Genomic DNA, 21,166 nt, shown 5'->3' with positions numbered 1-21,166 from the left:
TCATCCCCTCTCACTTCTCTCCCAGGCCTCCTGGCATGTTGTGAAGACCTACACACCCTGTTTACATACATAAGCAGCGCACAATGCAGATGACAGATTACAGTGTAATGATACACTTGACTTTAACAGCCGTCTTCCGTCTGGGATTATTACAGGAGTTGGCTTTGACGGTCTTTGAAGTCATTTATTGCAAAGGCCCGATCCCTGGAATTGTGTTTTGAACTTTCTTTCAGAACTTTGCAGAGCTCTTGAGGAAATAAGTTCTGTGGTGGTGTAGTTACCGTTCTATGCGTATGGTAGGCATTGACGCACCGGCCCTTGGGTATATGGTCACTAGGTTGACATGACTGAAGGTCGACACAAGCATTAGGTCGACATGGGGAAAGTCGGCAGTCAAAAGGTCGACATGGGGTTTTTCACTTTTTTTTAGCTGACAGATGGTATTTTACGCCCTACCATCCACTAGGGCTTGGTGGGAGAGTAAGAGAGTGTGGCCGAAGCCTGGCGAGCGCAACGTCCCGGTGCTACGTTTCAGTGTCGACATTCGGGTAAAGTAATTCCGCCAACAGCCATAAGAAGCGCCATACACCTCCTGTTTGCTGTAGGCGTCTTGAGGGTGATTCCATTATTTGTATTATAATAATATAAAATTTTATTTTTAAAGTGCCATAAGTGGTTTACAGCGTTGTACATAGGTTACCAGTGCAGGTGTCAGTCCTAGAAATGAACAAACACTCTAAGCTTCTTTTGCGGGGTGCGGATCCCTGCCCGGTTTTAAAACATCAAAATGCACTCTTCCCTTTTTACATAGTAGTTAAGGCTGAAAAAAGACTTGGGTCCATCTAGTTCAACCTTGGTCTATTAGCTTAACCCTTGTTTTATGTATGTAGTGAATACTGATATTTTAAAGATTGTTATTTTGATTTGTACCCCTGGATGTTTTTAGCCAATAAATGTTTCTGCCGACACCACCTCTCCATCTGCCGACACCACCTCACCTGGAAGAGAGTTCCATAGTTTGGCTGCCCTGACCGTGAAAATTTTTTTCCTTCTAAGAGAACAAATTTTTTTTCTTTTATTCTGAACGTGTCCTAGAGTCCTTCCTTGTAGTAAAAAGGGCACCTGACCGTTCCATATATTGGCCCCTGATATATTTGTACATGTTAAGCATGTCCCCCCTTAGCGCATCAGTCAGGAGCTACAACACACACCCTTGTTGTGTTCAGCTGCTACTTGATTGGCTGGCTGTGGCCTACTTTCCTTTCTCGCACAGGAACGGCAGTCGCTATAGTACCGCGATCTACACAGTTTCTCATAGACGTACTTTCCTTTCTCGCACAGGAACAGCAGTCGCTACAGTACCGCGATCGACCCAGTTTCTCATAGACGTATTTTCCTTTCTCGCACAGGAACGGCAGTCGCTATTGTACCACAATGGACACAGTTTCTTATAGACGTACTTTCCTTTCACACACAGGAACGGCAGTCGCTATAGTACCGCGATTTACACAGTTTCTCATAGACGTACTTTCCTTTCTCGCACAGGAACGGCAGTGGCTATAGTACCGCAATGGACACTGTTTCTTATAGACGTACTTTCCTGTCACACACAGGAACGGCAGTGGCTATAGTATCGCAATGGACACTGTTTCTTATAGATGTACTTTCCTTTCACACACAGGAACGGCAGTGGCTATAGTACCGCGATCTACACCGTTTCTTATAGACAGTGCAATCAGATGTTACTATGTGACCCCAGTTATTGGCATAATGTTTACGACGATTTGCAATCGCTCACATTTTCTGTGTTTTCTTATCCCATATAATAAAAGGCCAATGCTGCTCCTCATCTCTATGAGGAAATTTAAGTGTTTTGCTTATTGACAGCCACTACATTGCGCCCCACAGAGCAACTGAAGTGTTACTCCATTTTGGGCACGCACAGCAAGTATCGAGCGCTACAGTTGCCCTGCACCAGCGATGCCAGCAGAATTCTCCACAGGGCGTGCATCATCACATGATAGGGAACACCAGATTATCTTAATGCGTGTCCATAACAAATCTGAAGTAATACTTTGTACTTTTTAGTCATTTAATATATTTTACGTCCATTGTTCTATCTGCGAATCTGCCAGTGTCACCTGACCTAGGCCGAGTCATGTGACTTTCACCACTGATCCTCCAGAGCTGTTCTGGTGATTGCAGTATGAATAGAGAACCATAAGCTTATGGTGTGAGTCACGGGTGTGACGGTGGGATTGTAACTGATTGGGAATTTACCCCGGGAAATGATTACCCGTTAATAAGAGGAGACGCTTTCTGAGTGATGGTTTTGGGTGTGTATGTGGTTTTGATTTTATTTTCTGCATTGATGTCTTTTGTAATAAAGCCTATTTGACTTGTGGTTGGAATTTGGTTACTGTTTGGCCCACACTACAAGGTCTAAGTGGTATTGTTGACACTGCAACAGGTCGACATATCGGCATAGTGTTTTAGCTTATGTCACTTAAGCATTCTGGGGGAGGTAGCGCTCTGGGGGGGAGAGGGTGGGTGAGGGTAGTGCTCTGGGGTGGGATTGGGGAGTGAGTGTGTGAAGGAAGTGCTCTGGGGTGGGGAGAGAGTGAGTTGGTGAGGGTAGTGCTCTGGGGTGGAGGTTCTATTCCCACCATGTGTTATATATACGGGGCAGCACGGACGGTGTAATGGTTAGCATTACTGCCTCACAGCACTGAGGTCATGGGTTCTATTCCCACCATGTGTTATATACACGGGGCAGTACGGATGGTGTAATGGTTAGCATTACTGCCTCACAGCACTGAGGTCATGGGTTCTATCCCCACCATGTGTTATATACATGGGGCAGTACGGATGGTGTAATGGTTAGCATTACTGCCTCACAGCACTGAGGTCATGGGTTCTATTCCCACCATGTGTTATATACACGGGGCAGTACGGACGGTGTAGTGGTTAGCATTACTGCCTCACAGCACTGAGGTCATGGGTTCTATTCCCACCATGTGTTATATATACGGGACAGTACGGATGGTGTAATGGTTAGCATTACTGCCTCACAGCGCTGAGGTCATGGGTTCTATCCCCACCATGTGTTATATATATACGGGGAAGCACGGACGGTGTAATGGCTACATGTTTCGGGCCAGTGTTGCCCGTCCTCAGGGATTATATATATATATATATATATATATATATATATATATATATATATATATATATATATATATATATATATATATATATATATATATATATATATATATATATATATATTAGGTGATTTATCGCGCCCTACGGGCGCTCTTCACACCGTCGTAAGGGGCTGCGCCCCCTTAATTTGTGATCATTTGTATATGAGAAATATGGTTAGAATTGTATGACAGATGGCCTGTATTGCAACTTGAGTTATAGGTGAAATGTGTTAAATAGAGAGCATATGATGTGGAAGGGGGGTGTGTATTGTTTTGTTTAATTAAAAAGTGGTTACAGAGTAAGATGTACATTGATAGTGTGGATGGTACAGTGACATTTGTGGGTGTGTGGGGGGGGGGCTCTGTGTGTGCATGTTGTTTAGGTGTGTGTGTGCAATAGTATAGTAGGGTGTTTGAGTCAGCGGCTCCCCACTGGCGGAGGTCACAACACAGGAAAACAGGAGGCTGGGTAGTGATAGGGGTGTGTGGGCATAAGGGTGACTAAAGAGGAGGGTGGGAGATACTGTGCAGCTTCTGCCAGTGGGTGAGGGTCCAGTGTGGCAGTACAGGAGTACAGGATGGTGGCCCTGAGTCAGTGTCTCCTCCTACTGGGTGGGAGTTAGTGTCCATGAGAGCAGGAGGCTGGGCTATGAGGCATGATAGGGGCATGTGGGCAAAACCGCATCAGCGACTCCCCAGTGATGGAAGTTACGGTTCAGGAGAGCAGGAAGCTGGGTAGTGATAGGGGTGTGTGAGTATACGGGGGACTAAAGAGGGGCTTAGGGGTGCCGTGAATTGTGGGAGGGGCGCGGGGGGTGCCGTGAATCAAGGGAGGGAGGGGGCGCAGGTGTCCGCGAATCGCGGGAGAGGGTGGGGGTCTGCAAAGCGTGGGAGGGGGCGTGAATTGCGGGAGGGGGGGGTTGCGAATTGCGGGAGGGGGGGTGACGTGAATCGTGGGAGGGGGGTGCGCGGGGGGTCCGTGAATTGCGGGAGAGGGGGGCACGGGGCGCGATGAATCACCTAGTTGGTTATATATTCTTGTAGAAGGATGGTAGGATGTTGCTGTCATTCAGAATGCATTTACATAAACAGTAATAGTAGCAGTAAAAGATCTGACTTAAAACACCTACAGTAAAACAGAACAGGTGTTATATATTATACAAAGAATTGGTTGATGATGTGTAGGTTGACGTGCACATAGTTGTCACTGGAAAAAAATTGCTACAAGAAAAAATCAACACAGAAAGGTCAACACATGTAAATGTTGACATAAGTGTGGCACTTCATTGGTGTCCATGTCAACACATGAGAATGAATATGAAAACATTCAAAAAAGAAAAATAAATCTTCAAAAACTCATGTCAACCTTTTTCATTGTCGACCATAGCCGTGTCAGTGTTTTGCATGTGCCATTTAATCCTGGGGTTGCCGTGAATCGCGAGCGGGGGTGGGGGGGAGGGAGGAGGTGAGGGGCGTCCGCAAATCACGGGAGGAGGGGTCGTGGGTGGATGCCGTGAATTGCGGGAGGGGGGGGTCGCGGGGGGGGGGGGGTGTGTGGGTGCCGCGAATCATGGGAGGGGGGGACGCGGGGGGTTGCAGTGAATCATGGGAGGGTGAGTCGCGGGGGCGGGGGGTTTGCCGCAATGACAGGAGGGGGGGTCAGGGGGGGAATCGCGGTAGGGGGGGTCACGGGGTGGGGCCGCAAATCGCGGGAGTCGCCGCGAATTGCGGGGGGTGTGCTGCGAATCGCGGGAGGGGGGTGCCGCGAATCGCCACAAGAAAAAATCAACATAGAAAGGTCAACACATGTAAATGTTGACATAAGTGTGGCACTTCATTGGTGTCCATGTCGACACATGAGAATGAATATAAAACATTGAAAAAGTGAAAAACAAATCTTCAAAAACTCATGTCAACCTTTTTCATTGTCGACCATAGCCATGTCAGTGTTTTACATGTGCCATTTAATCGTGGGGTTGCCGTGAATGGGGGGGGGGGGGGAGGTGCATACCTCCCAACATGACCCTCTCCAGGAGGGACACATTGCTCTGTTACTGGACTTTCTTCTTAATTTATGGATTACCATCACCTGTGCTTAAACACCTTTCTTATCAATTACCCTGTTTAAAACAGGTGATGGCAATCATATATTAAGATGGAAGTCCACAAACAGAGCATTCTGTCCCCCCTGGAGAGGGTCATGTTGGGAGGTATGGCGGTGTGGGGCGCTCACCTGGTGTGTCTGGTGAGTAGCTGTGTCTTTGCTGTGTAACATGGAGAGGCAGAGCAGAGGGTGTCTGGCACTGTCTGTGGGCTCACTGGGCTGGTTCTCAGTCATGTGAGTCAGTCATGTGAGTCAGTCATGTGAGTCAGAGGCTCCACCCAGCGTTACAGCTTCAGACACACTTTGAGTGACAGATGTAGCCAGATATATATATATATATATATATATATATATATATATATATATATATAGATATATAGATATATAGATATATATATATATATATATATATATATATATATATATATATATATATATATAATGAATCCAATGAGACACGTCACTCCAGGTCTAGTAAACTCAAAACATCGTTTATCTGGTGTCAACGGCGTTTCGGGACAAGCCCGTCTTCAGGACATACTCGAGTATGTCCTGAAGACGGGCTTGTCCCGAAACGCCGTTGACACCAGATAAACGATGTTTTGAGTTTACTAGACCTGGAGTGACGTGTCTCATTGGATTCATTGTATGTGGTCAGGCTTCTCCCTGCACACTGAACGAGCACCCGGGCAAGTTATCCACAATATACTGGTGGGCAGTGCCGGATTGAGTGGAGAGATATATATATATATACATATATATACAGGGCAGTACAGATGGTGTAATGGTTAGCGTTACTGCCTCACAGCGCTGAGGTCATGGGTTCCATTCCCACCATGGCCCCAACGGAGTTTGTATATTCTCCCCGTACTTACGTGGGTTTCCTCCGGGTACTCCGGTTTCCTCCCACATTCCAAAAATGTACTGCTGGGTTAATCGGCTCCCAACAAAATAATACTAGAATGTCCGTGTGTGCATTTACATGTGGTATGGAATATAGATTGTAACCTCCACTGGGGCAGGGACTGATGTGATTGTTCAAATATTCTCTGTACAGCGCTGCGGAATATGTATGCGCTATTCTCTGTACAGCGCTGCGGAATATGAATGCGCTATATAAGTAACTGGTAATAATATGTACCAAGTATTGCCCTGATCTCCCGACTAGTGATTACTAAGCACCATGAGTCCTTCCCTGACGTGTCCTCTCCACACAGCTAGCAATATGCGGGCTGCCCACATGTGAACTTGCTGCAACATGAGCCTGACACGGCCGATGCATTTGTATAAATAAGAACAATGTTTGGGCACAGTACGGAGGAGGCAGGAAGTGAGTTCTGGTTTTCCCTGGCCTGCAGCGGAGTTTGTATCCACACCGCAATCCTCTCCTGCGTTCTGTAGGAAGGAACCATAATTCACCTTACAGTATGGGACTATGAAACGCTGAGGGATCCAGATGAGCTGTACACACGGATTCCCCAGAAGAGTCAGAGAGACAGATGTGCAGAATAAATTCAGTGGCGCAATGCTGCACAGGGTGGGGTCAACCTCTTATGGGTGTCACCTCACCCAACAATACAAATGCACAATAAGAGAGGAGTAGAGGTGACCTGCTGTGCCTCTAATGCTATGTACCGCAGGTGCTGGCTCTCTCTGCTGTGCCTCTGATGCTCGGTACCGCAGGTGCTGGCTCTCTCTGCTGTGCCTCTGATGCTCGGTACCGCAGGTGCTGGCTCTCTCTGCTGTGCCTCTGATGCTCGGTACCGCAGGTGCTGGCTCTCTCTGCTGTGCCTCTGATGCTCGGTACCGCAGGTGCTGGCTCTCTCTGCTGTGCCTCTGATGCTCGGTACCGCAGGTGCTGGCTCTCTCTGCTGTGCCTCTGATGCTCGGTACCGCAGGTGCTGGCTCTCTCTGCTGTGCCTCTGATGCTCGGTACCGCAGGTGCTGGCTCTCTCTGCTGTGCCTCTGATGCTCGGTACCGCAGGTGCTGGCTCTCTCTGCTGTGCCTCTGATGCTCGGTACTAGCTCTGAGACCCTACAGCAGGTGCAGTATCTCCATCGGAGTATGGCCTATTGCACCTTCCATAGGGCTCACATAGGCGGCCATAGTCAGACAGAGCTTCACCATGTATCCAAATCTATACTGCAACTCGACGTACAAATTTAGGAAGCATGCGCAGGGCAACTCCGATGCCTGTGTATACAAGAAACTAGGGATGCCAATCCCGGGGCATTTTTTCAATCCCGGATTCCGGGATTGAAAAATGCTCAATCCCGGGATTCTCGGGATCCCGGGATTGGCATCCCTAAAAGAAAAACACACCCTGTCCACCCCTATATGGGCGGGCAGGTGCGTGGCAGCCGGGAGCGGGGCAGAGCAGCGCTGCGGGGGTGCAGATTTACTTACAGGCTGGCGGGAGCGGGGCAGACAGCGGCGCTGCGGTGATGCTTGCCTGCCTCCGGGCAGGTAGCGGCGGCATCAGAAGCAGGAGGGGAGGCTAGGAGTCGGCCGGGAGCGGTCCTCTGTAGCAGGACGCTGGCCTGCGCGGCGTGACGGTCAGAGGTCACGCTGCGCAGGCCGCACGCCGGGGTCGGGAACAGCCGGGCAGCTTCTGAGCGGGTGCTCAGAAGCTGCCCGGCATTAGACTGTGCATGCGCAGTCTAATCCCAAAATCCCGGGATTGAAATCCCGGACATTTTGGGGCCAAATCCCGGGATCCCGCCGATCCCGGGATTGGCCACCCTACAAGAAACCTTCCTCCGCTGCGTCAGACATCGCTGCTGCACCTGCCTTGGTTTTGGATTTTGTCTGTGTATATGGAAAGCAGACATCCGTGTATATACCATGGGGATATGTCCATTATAATCAACATTTAACAACTTGCAGAGTCGGTTCCGGGAACTGAACGAACGTCCTTCTCAGGAGAGATTCACGTGTGTTTTTTATTTTGGTTCAGGTGGAAATAATTATGGATTTGTGTTTGATCCTTGATCTCCCAGTAATGAATCACTGGCGTTACTGGTTGAATCATCCTCGCCTCCTCTTCGCTGTAATACACACCTGGTTCTTGTAGTTCTGTTCTTTTCTGTCAGTATTTATATTGGCTGGCGGCCATGTTGGCAACAAATCCACATCCGTTCCCATGATGCTTTGCAGCATTTCTAGTAACTAATACCGGTTGGGGGAAACTGTCACTTTCAGTTGTTTTATGCAATCACTTCCTCTCTGTGCATCTGAGTAAAGTCACATTGTACAGAGTAACAGGTTTGTTTCCGGACTGTCGCTTGCACGCAGTGATGGCAGCTATGTGACCTGGGCCGCTGCTTAGCGCTGCGATTCCCCAGGAACTAACGATCTCACATATACAGGAGCTGGGGAACTAATGTAGTCTATAATGTGTAATTAGTACTTACCAGACATTTGCACCTGTATTTAGTTTAGCAATATTGTATGTGGTCGGATATATCCCCCACAGCATTATGCAGTTTAAGATACTGAAAGCAACCGGTTGGTCAGTTTAGATCACATTGGGCCTTATTCTAGTTCACACTTTCTGTCAAAATCCTTCTTAGATGGACAAAGCCATGTGCCCTGCAGGTGGGGCAGATGTAACTTGTGCAGAGAGAACTAGATTTGGGTGGGGTTTTACTTCAAAGTGAGATCTATATTGCAGTGTACAAATAAAGCGGCCAGTATTTACCCTGCACAGAAACAAAATAACTTGCCCAAACCTAATTCTATCTGCACCTGTTACATCTACCCCCCTGCAGTGCACATGGTTTTGTCCTTCTAAGCAGGATTTTGTCAGAAAGAGTGAACTAGAATAAGGCCCAATGTGCTGAGTCTGAATAACAACTGAACCTCTTGACCGTGTCTTGGTGTGGCAGCAATTCAGTACATAAACGCACAAAGTGGCTGATCAGATATGTGCCTTAATGAGCAGGCGTGCAGTAATACTTTTGGCTATGGAGTTGGGATGCCGACAGAATTCCTACAGTGAGATCCCGACGGTCAGAATCCCACCTGTAAATTAGGATTAGGCTGCTGAGTTGAGGTTTAAATACTTACCCAGGATCCATCAGGATTTCGATGACATTCTGCAGAAGGGGGCAGAATTCGGTAATATTCTTTCATCTAAACACGAGCAGTAAAACATAAGGGGCGTATGCCCATACAGGGAATAGTTGAGTTCTAGTGTTAACTCCCTTTAGAAGGGAAACTCCTAATCCTAAAGACCTGGCAGCATATAGTATAGTGATTGGAAGCTTGCGAGCAGGGCCCTCCTACCTTTTGGCTGTCTGTAAATATCATGTTTGTTGTATCACTGTTTCCTTTTGTAAAGTGCAACGGAATATGATGCTCTATATAAGAAACTGTTAATAAAAAAATAGCAGCTGGTGATTGCGCCAATGCCTGTTACAATGAACCAGCGTATGTGTTTCAGCTCTGACTTCGATACGATGGGCGCATCGGAGTCCAAGATCACATGGGCTGCCATAAAGATGTATGGGGGGGGGGGGGGGGGGGGGAGGAATCATCCTGAAAATGTGGTTTATAGTCATGGGGTGTGTTTGGTGAGAAAAGTGGGATGTAGATTGAAGTTGTGCAGGGACAGTGTCTTGTACCTTTTGAGACCAGCCTCTGTATTGAACTGGATCCCAGCAAATGGTTAAAACCGTTTTCAGAACTATTAAAGTCATGGCACGGTCATTATGAGGACGGATTAAGTGTCTTGGAGATGTGGTCTGTGTAATTTCCTGTGTTTAGGGCTTCCTGTGATACCGCGCTGCTGGTATAGTTCTCTATCAGCCGGGTGCTGGAAATGTAAACAGTGGCCGCAGTGTTTGTGCGCTTCGTCTGACTCGCAGGTGTGTCCCATTCACAGCTGCTCCGCTCCCACCTGACTTACACAAGCGCCTGCAGGTTCTAATCCATGAACACCTTTAAAGCAAACATAGAATCCGTCATTTATCGGGGCCTACTGCCTGCCTGGTGTCGCTGCTTGCGATGATCTCTTGGTAGTTGGGCTGTAAGTCAGATATTGCTGCCCCCCCCCCATAAGGTCACAGTCAATCTGTAATATAAAGCAGCTTGGGTAACAAGGTGGACAGTCTTGGGTTGGGTTGAAGGTCACATGGGTAGGTTTTGCTAATTGCACAAATAATGTCAGCGGAGATTTTGTAGTGTCTGCACTTGTACTACACGGTGTCTTCATGCGTGGGGTTGCTGCACCCCTTTCCTTCCCTGTGTTTTCAGGGTCCTGGGATACCCTTAATCCTTCCCATCACACAGCTCTTCCCTACAAGCCAGTGACGCTAATCTGATGTCTGCCTGTAAATATGTAATATCCTGATTCATTTCCATATAATACACCAATAAAATGGATCAGTTGGCGAATTCTGTTGAGCCTACCCCTGGCGTAGCTGGTAGCAAATGCTCGGTGACCTAGGCAGCTGCTTCGTCTAATGCCTTTATTGCAGAATGATGGATTGTTTTCCCCTTTCGGATGAAATAAGTTTTTCTGAAAGAGGGTGGTATGTAGGAGATCACTGGTAAACGGACTTGGCATCTGCTGCGTCACCTCCGCTGCCCCTTCATGGTGCATGCTGGATTTGGGCATCTACCAATCCTGTGCCGCTTGTTTGCATTGCCTCCGCCAGGTTGCTAGTAGTCTCCACCTCCAGCTGAGCCTGACTTCTGCCCTCCTCTTACTCTCCCTTCCCGACAGTCCAGAGCTGCCAGGAGGAGGTCACAGCGAATGCAGTTGTAAATCTTGCAGATGCTTGATGGAGGGTGATTCAATTGTTCAAGAGAATTAGGTCCTGTGTAATGTATCCTGGAAGTAATTCAATTGTTTTGAGCACCAGCCCCGGTGCTGCACCTATCGATGATTTCTCATAAAGTAGGTATTCAGGGCTGGCCTTGAGGGCCAGACACACATTAACTGCGGTGTGTATGGTATATTACATGGCTATACACCCATGCAATGGGACCAAAAGTGTGTCCCTTGTGTTCAGCTGCAAACAGTTGAATTCGCTCCTGCACATTTTAGATGGGCGTAGTTATCTAAAACCATTGCATCGCCTCCATAGGGTCTGATGCCATTGGCTGTGGGGCTCAGCCATAGGCGGGATCCCAAATGTGCAGACAAAGTTAAGGCCCCATACACACTAGCCCAGTGGTTTTCAGACTCGGTCCTCAGGACCCCACACCGTTCACGTTTCCCAGGTCACCTGACAGGTGCACTCATTACTGACTGACACATTTTAAAAGATCCACAGGTGGAGCTAATTATTTGACTTTATTCTGTCAGGAGACCTGAAAAACATGCGCTGTGTGGGGTCCTGAGGACCGACTTTAAGAACCAGTGCACTAGGAAGATTCACAGGCAATCTGGGCTCTTTTCAGTTGATTGCAATTCCCTGGGTAGGAGGGATCGCGGGCACCTTCTCCGAGGGTAGAATTCACTAGTGGATTTGGCCCCCCCAAATCTAACTCTCTCTGCACCTGTGACATCTGCCCCACCTGCAGTGCAGCATGGTTTTGCCCATTACATAAAGATTTTGCGATCTATGCTGAATCGGACCCGAAGTGCACCCCCGGCGTTAGTCGCAGACCTATGGCTAATTAAACTCCTCCGCTAGATCGCCTCTCCTCCAGATGAGCCCCATTCTAATAGTAATGTGCTGAATGCCACTTGGTACCTTGGATCTGGAGAATGAACCCGTATGTACATACCAAAGGGAATGTCTGGGAGAAGCGCAGCCACTTGGGAACGTCCTTGTAATCTCTCTGTGCGCTGTTATTTTGCAGAGATCTGAAGCTTCGGTGACAGTCGCTTGTCTGCAATAATTTCTATTTATACATCTATGCAGAACGACCTATCTGTGCGTGTCCTCTCCGTGTACCGCGATGGATGTTTCCATGGGTGACTGCTCTTTAGATTTCAGGATTAAACTACCACTTTTCAATTCTAAAATGATATGGTGCCACTTATCATTAGTGAGCACAGCAAAAGTGCAGCCTTAATAAAATGAGTATGTACCACTTGCTGTTACCGTGATCACCTGATGGAGGAGGCGATTCGTCCGCACCGGGCTTCTACAGACCTCCTTCACTCAATGGAAGTTTTGTTTCTGACCTGTTTTCTTACATGGGCTGTCCCCCGGAGAACACCTTTTTATAGAATGGGTCCTCATACGCCTTTTCTAAAACAGGGTATATGTTGTGGCCACTGATGTCTACTGAAATGACAATTACAGTGTGAGCATACACTGACCACTGGACTTGGCAGAACCTGTACATCTGTGCAAAGCAAAGGTTTCGGGTACCAGCGTATGTCGCAGATCCTCCCACCAGGTTTCGTTCTTGTCCATCTGCGACTTTCGGGGCAGCACGGACAGTGTAATGGTTAGCATTACTGCCTCACAGCACTGAGGTCATGGGTTCGATTCCCACCATGTCCCTAACTGTGCGGTGGGTTTCCTCCGGGCACTCCAGCTTCCTCCCACAATCCAAAAATATACTGGTAGGATAATTGGCTCCCCACAAAATGAACCCTAGAATGTCTGTGTGTGCGTGTACATGTGGTAGGGAATATAGATTGTAAGCTCCACTGGGGCACGCACACACAGACATTCTAGGGTTAATTTGATAGGAGCCAATTAGCCTACCTAATATATTTTTGGATTGCAGGAGGAAACTGGAGTACCCGGAGGAAACCCACGCAAGCATGGGGAGAATATACAAACTCACACAGTTAGGTCCATGGTTGCAATTGACCCCATGACCTCAGCGCTGTGAGGCAGTAATGCTAACCATTATACCATCCGTACTGCCCCGTGTATATATAACACATGGTGGGGATAGAACCCATGACCTCAGCGCTGTGAGGCAGTAATGCTAGCTACTACACTGTCCGTGCTGCCCCGTATATATAACACATGGTGGGAATAGAACCCATGAGATCAGCGCTGTGAGGCAGTAATGCTAACACCATTACACCATCCGTACTGCCCCAGTATATATAACACATGGTGGGGATAGAACCCATGACCTCAGCGCTGTGAGGCAGTAATGCTAACCATTACACCATCCGTACTGCCCCGTATATATATAACACATGGTGGGAATAGAACCCATGAGATCAGCGCTGTGAGGCAGTAATGCTAACCATTACACCATCCGTACTGCCCCGTATATATAACACATGGTGGGAATAAAACCCATGACCTCAGCGCTGTGAGGCAGTAATGCTAACCATTACACCATCCGTACTGCCCCGTATATATAACACATGGTGGGAATAAAACCCATGACCTCAGTGCTGTGAGGCAGTAATGCTATAACCATTACACCGTCCGCAATACCCTTTATATATAACACATGGTGGGGATAGGACCCATGACCTCAGTGCTGTGAGGCAGTAATGCTAACCATTACACCATCCGTACTGCCCCGTATATATAACACATAGTGGGGATAGAACCCATGACCTCAGTGCTGTGATGCAGTAATGCTAACCATTACACCATCCGTACTGCCCCGTATATATAACACATGGTGGGAATAGAACCTATGACCTCAGCGCTGTGAGGCAGTAATGCTAACCATTACACCATCCGTACTGCCCCGTATATATAACACATGGTGGGGATAGAACCCATGACCTCAGTGCTGTGAGGCAGTAATGCTATAACCATTACACCGTCCGCAATACCCTTTATATATAACACATGGTGGGGATAGAACCCATGACCTCAGTGCTGTGAGGCAGTAATGCTAACCATTACACCGTCCGTACTGCCCCGTATATATAACACATGGTGGGGATAGAACCCATGACCTCAGTGCTGTGAGGCAGTAATGCTAACCATTATACCGTCCATGCTGCCCGCACAGATCTTTGACTCTTAATTCTGAGTGCACGGGGCCGTGCCCTCCTTGTGTCACATCTAGAAAAACGAGTATATTTGGTAGTGCCTCGCACGTCAGACCTCGCAGCGAGTTGGGTATGTTTTTGTCTCTGCTCCGTGATCTTTGCTTTAATCACTACTTTTGCATTTTTTGAACTTTTTCTGTGTAAAATTCCTCGTCTCCCTTCCTCCCCCTTAGTATACGGACGTCTGTGGTGAGAGTCGGTGCAGCCGTTTGGTTGTTCTCCTTCCTGGATGAGTTCTTGGCGTCTGGATGATAATTATTTTGCATGTGAGTGTGTGGAATGTTCAGCGATGTCGGTCATTTCTCTGTAGCGGCCAGTTGTGTGCCTTTGTTACCCCTGTGTATTGCAGCAAGGGTTTTTGCAAAGCATTAACAGCCAAAGTGTACAGGTCTCGCTGTTGGCGCCGGGTGGCTGAATTGCAATTGGCATTTGGCACGTGTGTCCCAGCCATCGGCAAACTGCGCACTTGGCCCCGTATTCAGGCTGAAGAGCTGACACAACTCGTGTTGGCCTTCGGAGTTATGGTGAGATGTATGGCATATACAATAAAGATAAGTATAGAATAAAAGGGAGATGTATCCAGTCTCCTACTGAGTTGCTCCTGAATGCCAGTAGCTGGCTGTTGCTATAGACCCTGATGAAAGTCACGTTTGGTGACTGAAACGGACATTCAGGATGAGCCGAGTTACAGCGGGCGCTGGTTCGTCCTTCCCTCGCCACCACACAGGGACGTTTCTTTGTTGGATTATTACCTTTTTAATTCCAAACACCACCTACTTTTAGGGTAAATTGGTTTTCATTTCTGTGTATAGAGGTTTTATGCTGATTCCTCTCCCAGTGAAGGAACTTTGCGGCAGAAACGCCGGACCATCCAGCATGCCCAACCAATCCATATCCTCAGAGCGGTCACCTGCCTACACGGTACAGTTATCTGGTCGCTCCACTAGATTATTTCATTCTGTATTCCCAGCATTCGGTAACCATCTGTGTGCAGTGCAGGTTGGATGCACACACAGACGGCAGACCGTGTTCTCTTGCACCCGATGTCGGCGCAGCGTCTACCTCTGCATCATTGTCTGCGATTATGGTAGTAATCACAACATCACCTTGCTCTGTGTGTACGTAAATCAAATGATTGCATTCTGATTGGTATACAGTCATTGGCTTAAGTCGACACTCAAAATAGGTTGACCTAGTCAGAAGGTCAAAACAAGGTCGATAATGAAAATGTTGACATGAGGTTTTTTTTTGTTTTACCTCTTTAATAGCTGACGTGCCATCAGGTGGCATTTAATGCCCTACCATCCACTACGGCATGGTGGGAGAATAAAATAGTGTGCCGAGCACAGCGGTACACATTGATGGTGTCCATGTCCGCTATGTTGACATTAGCGTAAGCAAAAGGTGAAAAAACGAACTCAGCCAGCCACAGTCCACAGTCAGCCGTTTGACTGTGGACCTTCCCATTGTCGACCTAATGTGTCGACATTCAGATTATGTCGACCTTCTTCAGCTATATTGCTGCTAGTGCCTCACTTTGGGGAACCCTCCCAGGGTGAGCAGTCCATTTAATATTGTCCCTTTAAATGATTCGTCTGGCATCTGCATTCCAGTGACGGGCTCCTGACATGTACTTAGTCCTCCTGTTCTGAGCAATGCCACATTTACATGGCCTGAAGGATACATTTATCTATTTATTTCTACATTTATCTATTTATTTCTACATGTATTTGTGTATTTTGCTGCCACAGTTACTTCCTGCAAATGGAACAAACAAATTGTTATTCTGTTGGCTGCAGAATGGCTGTTTGTGCCCGGTAGGGATTCCGATGTAGCTGTGTAAGAGCATGGAAGTGCACATGGACATTACACTAATAATAGCTGTGCACTCTGTCCGTACGCTGCGCACACAGAGCGCGCTCCCGGTGTTGTGCTCCGGGCTGCTGGTATAACAGATCAGATTAGGAGCTGGCAGAACAAAGCCTGGATCCTTATTAGTAGATTAGTATTAGTAATACCTCAGGGGGAATACTGTGCTGCAGTACAATGGCATTCTCTGATACTACGGATCTTATTATAGAGGGTATCAATCGCTGGAACCAGGCAAATATATACTATAAATTACTATGCTAAATATCTTATCCTGATTCTGGAGCCAAGCAAAGATATAGCAATGCTTATAGGCGGATGTTGTGATCCTTCTCCGTCAGGGCTGCCCTCTGTGTACGGATGTGTAGGCCAGAAAAGCTGTTGCAATATAGAAAGTGAAAGTCATTTTACAAAGTTCCTGTTTATAAGCCCCGTGTCGGCGTTGCCCTCTCTTCCCTGCGTCGGCTTTGACACATTAGTCTTCTATTTGAAAGCGTCCGCTCAGGACTTTGGGGGTTATGTTTGGTTCACTATTTCTGACAAATTCCTTCTTAGATGGCCAAAACCATGAGCACTGCAGGGGGGCAGAAGTAACATGTGCAGAGAGAATTCATCTAACTCTCTCTGCACAAGTAACATCTACCCCACCTGCAGTGCACATGGTTTTGTCCAACTAAGAGGGAACTTGTCAGAAAGAGTGAACCAAAATAACCGCCTTTGTCCTGGAAACATGGTGTATGAGCCACAATGTTGTGTATGTGTGTGTAGCGTTACACAGGCGCGTTTTGCATTGTGCGTGGAGCTCAGTATAGACGACCAGGACTGCTCTGTGATTATTCAACACTTGTACTCTTAAGCAAACGCTGCCTGCGGTATTTTCAGTAAGGAACATCGTAATCCGCTCTGTGGCTACAACATCACCCCCCGGGATCTATTCAATTATTGGGGATGTGCAAAGTCTGTGATGTTCCAGCCTGGAGTGCTATGTTATTTACTAACATCGGTGCCCACACTGTCTCGCAGCAGCATTCGATCCCTCTTGGCCGCCCGGGCGGCAGGATGTATCCCCGGTCCCCGCCAGGGATGGGGCAAAATGCGGAGATCATATTTGCAGCATGTAGGATCTCTGGATCCGATCTGATGCGCACAGGGCCGCGCCGAGGATCGGATGTCAAAAGACACCCAAATTGGGCGGTTTTCACTCAATCAGTCATCCTGATCCGTCAGAATCTGATGAAAACAGACAGAACCATGTATGAGGGCCTTTACCCCTTACTTCAATGTGTAAGGGAGCCCCTGACGTGTTCTGTATGACCACTTATGGTGCTGCCTCCACTTGGCCGATGGCATCTGATTGGGATGTATGAACGGATAGTCTATCGCTTGGTGCCACAGGATGCCGCGCGGCGATGGTCTATAGAGGAAATGCACCAGTTTAGTTTCTCTCTACTGACGTCTGTTTATGGAAAGGACAAAATCCATATTCTATATTTATTCCTCCTCTGCCACTTTTGGCTTCGGAATAGCTGAATTATTAGTTCCAAGTGCGATAAATCCCCAGCGCTGCAGACATTAAGCAATTAGAGCAGAGCAATAACGGTCACGCCCCTGTATTTAGCCCATTCATTGGAGGACGATAATGACGTAGAGATTCCGCAGGTCTGTTTCCTCCTTCCTGTGTTATCCCTGCGCCAGGTATCCAGTGCGCTCGCTCTATGCAGATGCCCCCAGGCAGGACTGCGGTGTTCTGCCCCTTGCACCCGCAGGGGTGGAATAGGACATGGATGGGGTGTTCAAACATAGATCACATGCAGTAAGTGCTGCTTGCATTTGCGCAGCACATGTACACCAGGGAATCTCTTATATAATTAGCCAGATCTGTCACTCATCCCCTGTGTGTATAACACTGGGCGGGGTTACAAGATTGATTGACAGCGTTTTATACACACATAGCTTCTGCCTTAGGACACCCCCCCCCCCCCCCCGCCCAGCGGTATACACAAAATGCCGCGCCCCCCCCACTGGTGTAGGTGAGCGTCGGGTCTGCCCACAAAACACCCCCCCCCCCCTCGCATCAGTGGGTATGCCCAACCCGCGGAGCACCCACCCCCCCCCCCCCCCCCTCACTGGAGCAGCAAGTATGCCTGCCCCCACCCGGCGCGGCGGGACTGCCCACACCCCCCCACCTCCGCAAGCAGAGGGTCTGCCAGAACGCAACACCACCAACGGCAGTCCTGCACCCACACAATCTCCCCCCCCCCCCCCCCCCGGATCAGCGGGTATGCCTGCACAACCTTCCCCCCTGGAGCAGTGGGTACGCCTGGAGTGGTGGGTCTGCACCCACCCCCCCGTGCCAGCAGCGGTTCTGCACGCAATTTTTAGTGCCCGTCTATTACCTTTGGTAAATGTTTGTTAATGACGTAGTTCTGGCGACATGCCGGAAATTGTTACTATCATACTATGAAAGTCCAGCACCCGCAGAGACCAGCGCTACTGTCCCCTGCTGTACACAATGGCTCTTGCTTGTGTTTTGCATGAGAAACAAATTAGTGATCTAGATTAGTTCTAATTTCCCATTTGGGTCATTTTGTACCCAGTGGGCTCGCGATATCCATAGAACACGGCCCTGCGTTCACATGGGAGTTAGCGATGCGCTTTCTTTAGAAGATCCCATCCATTTCTCTTCTGTTGGCGTCCGGGCAATAGAAGGAAACATTCCTCTGTGCCCGCTCCATTTGGCACGTCCTGCGTACAGTATGCAAATCTCAGACACCGCTACAGTTAGTGAGGTTTTTCAGGCAAAGTTCTTTATGGAAATGTTCCTTCCCTGTAGCCATGACACCAGGTCCCTTGTCTGCCCTCACTTGGTGCTTAGTTGAGTGGTTCCTGAACTTCCCTGCGCAGTAGAGTATCTGCAAGTGCCTCCACAGCACCCAGTGTGAAAACCATTGGCTAAGCATATTGTGTACCCATCTGCTTTGCTTGCTGATATCTGTACTGGTGACGTCTGCGCGGTGCCAGCGGGGTGCAGTCTCTGTGCTGGTGGTGCCCACTGCAGCATTTTGAAATAAAAATGTATAAAGATGCTACTTTGGGTTAATGGGTTCTCTTTTTTTCCTTTGGAACACAGCCCAGTCATTGTATGGTTGTAAGGTGTAGAGCTGGCTGTGATGGGAGTATGAGGGTGTAGCCCGTCGGCTGTCTGTGATGGGAGGTGTGTGGGTGTAGCCCTGGGGTAGCCAACGCCAGTCCTCGAGAGCTACCAACAGTTAATGTTTTCCAGATCTCGTCACAGAATCACAAGTGAAGTAATTAGCTCCACCTGTGGATCTTTTAAAATGTCAGTGAGTAATGAGTGCAGCTAGGTTGTCTGGAAAACGTGCACTGTTGGTAGCTCTTGAGTTGGCTACCACTGGTTTAGCCCGTTGGCTGGCTGTGAGGGGAGGTGTGTGGGTGTAGCCCGTCGGCTGGCTGTGAGGGGAGGTGTGTGGGTGTAGCCTGTCGGCTGGCTGTGAGGGGATGTGTGTGGGTGTAGCCCGTCGGCTGGCTGTGAGGGGAGGTGTGTGGGTGTAGCCTGTCGGCTGGCTGTGAGGGGAAGTGTGTGGGTGTAGCTCGTTGGCTGGCTGTGAGGGGAGGTGTGTGGGTGTACAGCATCGGCTGGCTGTGATGGGAGGTGTGTGGGTGTACAGCGTCGGCTGGCTGTGAGGGCAGGTGTGTGGGTGTACAGTGTTGGCTGACTGTGAGGGGAGTTGGCTACCACTGGTGTAGCCCGTCGGCTGGCTGTGAGGGGAGGTGTGTTGGGTGTAGCCCGTCCGCTGGCATTGAGGGGAGGTGTGTGGGTGTACAGGGTCGGCTGGCTGTGAGGGGAGGTGTGTGGGTGTAGCGGGTTGGCTGGCTATGGGGGGAGGTGTGTGGGTGTACAGTGTTGGTTGGCTGTGAGGGGAGGTGGGTGTAGTGCGTCAGCTGAATGAGAGGTGTGTGGGTGTAGTGTGCCGGCTGGCTGTGAGGAGTATAGAGCAAGGGTGGGCACTAAGCAGTTATTGATGAGCTACACATCCCAGCATGCCTTTCATCAGTTTAAGCTTTTCATGCTTTACCATCCACATAGACCCCGATTGAGAATCGTAAAGTCTCGAAGCATAGCGAATGTATCTGTACACTATTTGGGGGGCCACACGGTCAGGTATTGATTCCCCCCCCAAGAATTGAAAACTACAAGTCTTGTCACATTATTGCTATTGGCGAATGCTAAACGTGTGCCAATGCATGCTGGGATATGTCGTTTCACAACAGCTGGAGAGCCACAGGGTTGCCCAGGCCTGCTCTAGGCCGTGGAATTAGGCCGCACAGTTCAAGTGAACATTCGGGTGTTTTCTTCATTTCAATAATGTTGTTTATTTTGTATTTTAACATTGTAAAAAAAAGGAAATTAAAATTCAAGTAATATAAATATTAAATGAATAGAAATATATTTAGTATATATTTTATTGAATATAATTAGCGAATCAGATTTCTTAATGACCAGCTTTTAAATGACGTACTCTAGCATATCAATAAACTCTTGGGGCTGTAATAAAAATGTATTACGCTTGTGTTTACAAATAATATGGTAAATGGAGAATAGTCCTAAGGTCTCATAGCTCATCGTGATGTTATGGAGCAATTATTTATTATAGATAGAGCAATATAAGCTTTGGCCTGATTGTGGGTGTATATATTATCCGGATTGTCTTCCCATACACATGGGGTTAATCAGAGATGCTGAGCGGCAGGCAGGGTGTCTGTGTGTGCACAGTATGGGGAACTGTCCACTTCCCTGCTATTACTGTGTGATTACAGCTGGTGTATTACCTAATCACATCGCCTCCCCTGGTTTAGCGCAGTTGGTAATGACCTAAACCGTTATTACTGTTTGATCTATAAAATAGAATACGCTCTATGTGCAGCCCCTGGAGAGCGTTCTTTATTGTCCTTATAAACACCCACTAGCAGCCTGTACAGGGCCACGTCCGTGCGCTGCAGTGGTGGTATACGGTGTACTGGCG

General features: G+C 48.3%; 1 protein-coding gene across 1 annotated transcript in view; it reads left to right on the top strand.

Annotated features, from left to right (window-relative positions):
• GNG12 (G protein subunit gamma 12) overlaps window positions 1-21,166 on the top strand; it is a 67,050-nt gene that overhangs the window by 6,389 nt on the left and 39,495 nt on the right. The window lies entirely within an intron of this gene.

The sequence above is a fragment of the Crinia signifera genome, chromosome 8, assembly GCF_055691185.1.
Source record: "Crinia signifera chromosome 8, ASM5569118v1, whole genome shotgun sequence".
In the NCBI taxonomy this organism is placed as follows: domain Eukaryota; kingdom Metazoa; phylum Chordata; class Amphibia; order Anura; family Myobatrachidae; genus Crinia; species Crinia signifera.
Note: the sequence above shows the minus strand (reverse complement) of the source record. Positions and strands in the feature narration are given on the sequence as shown.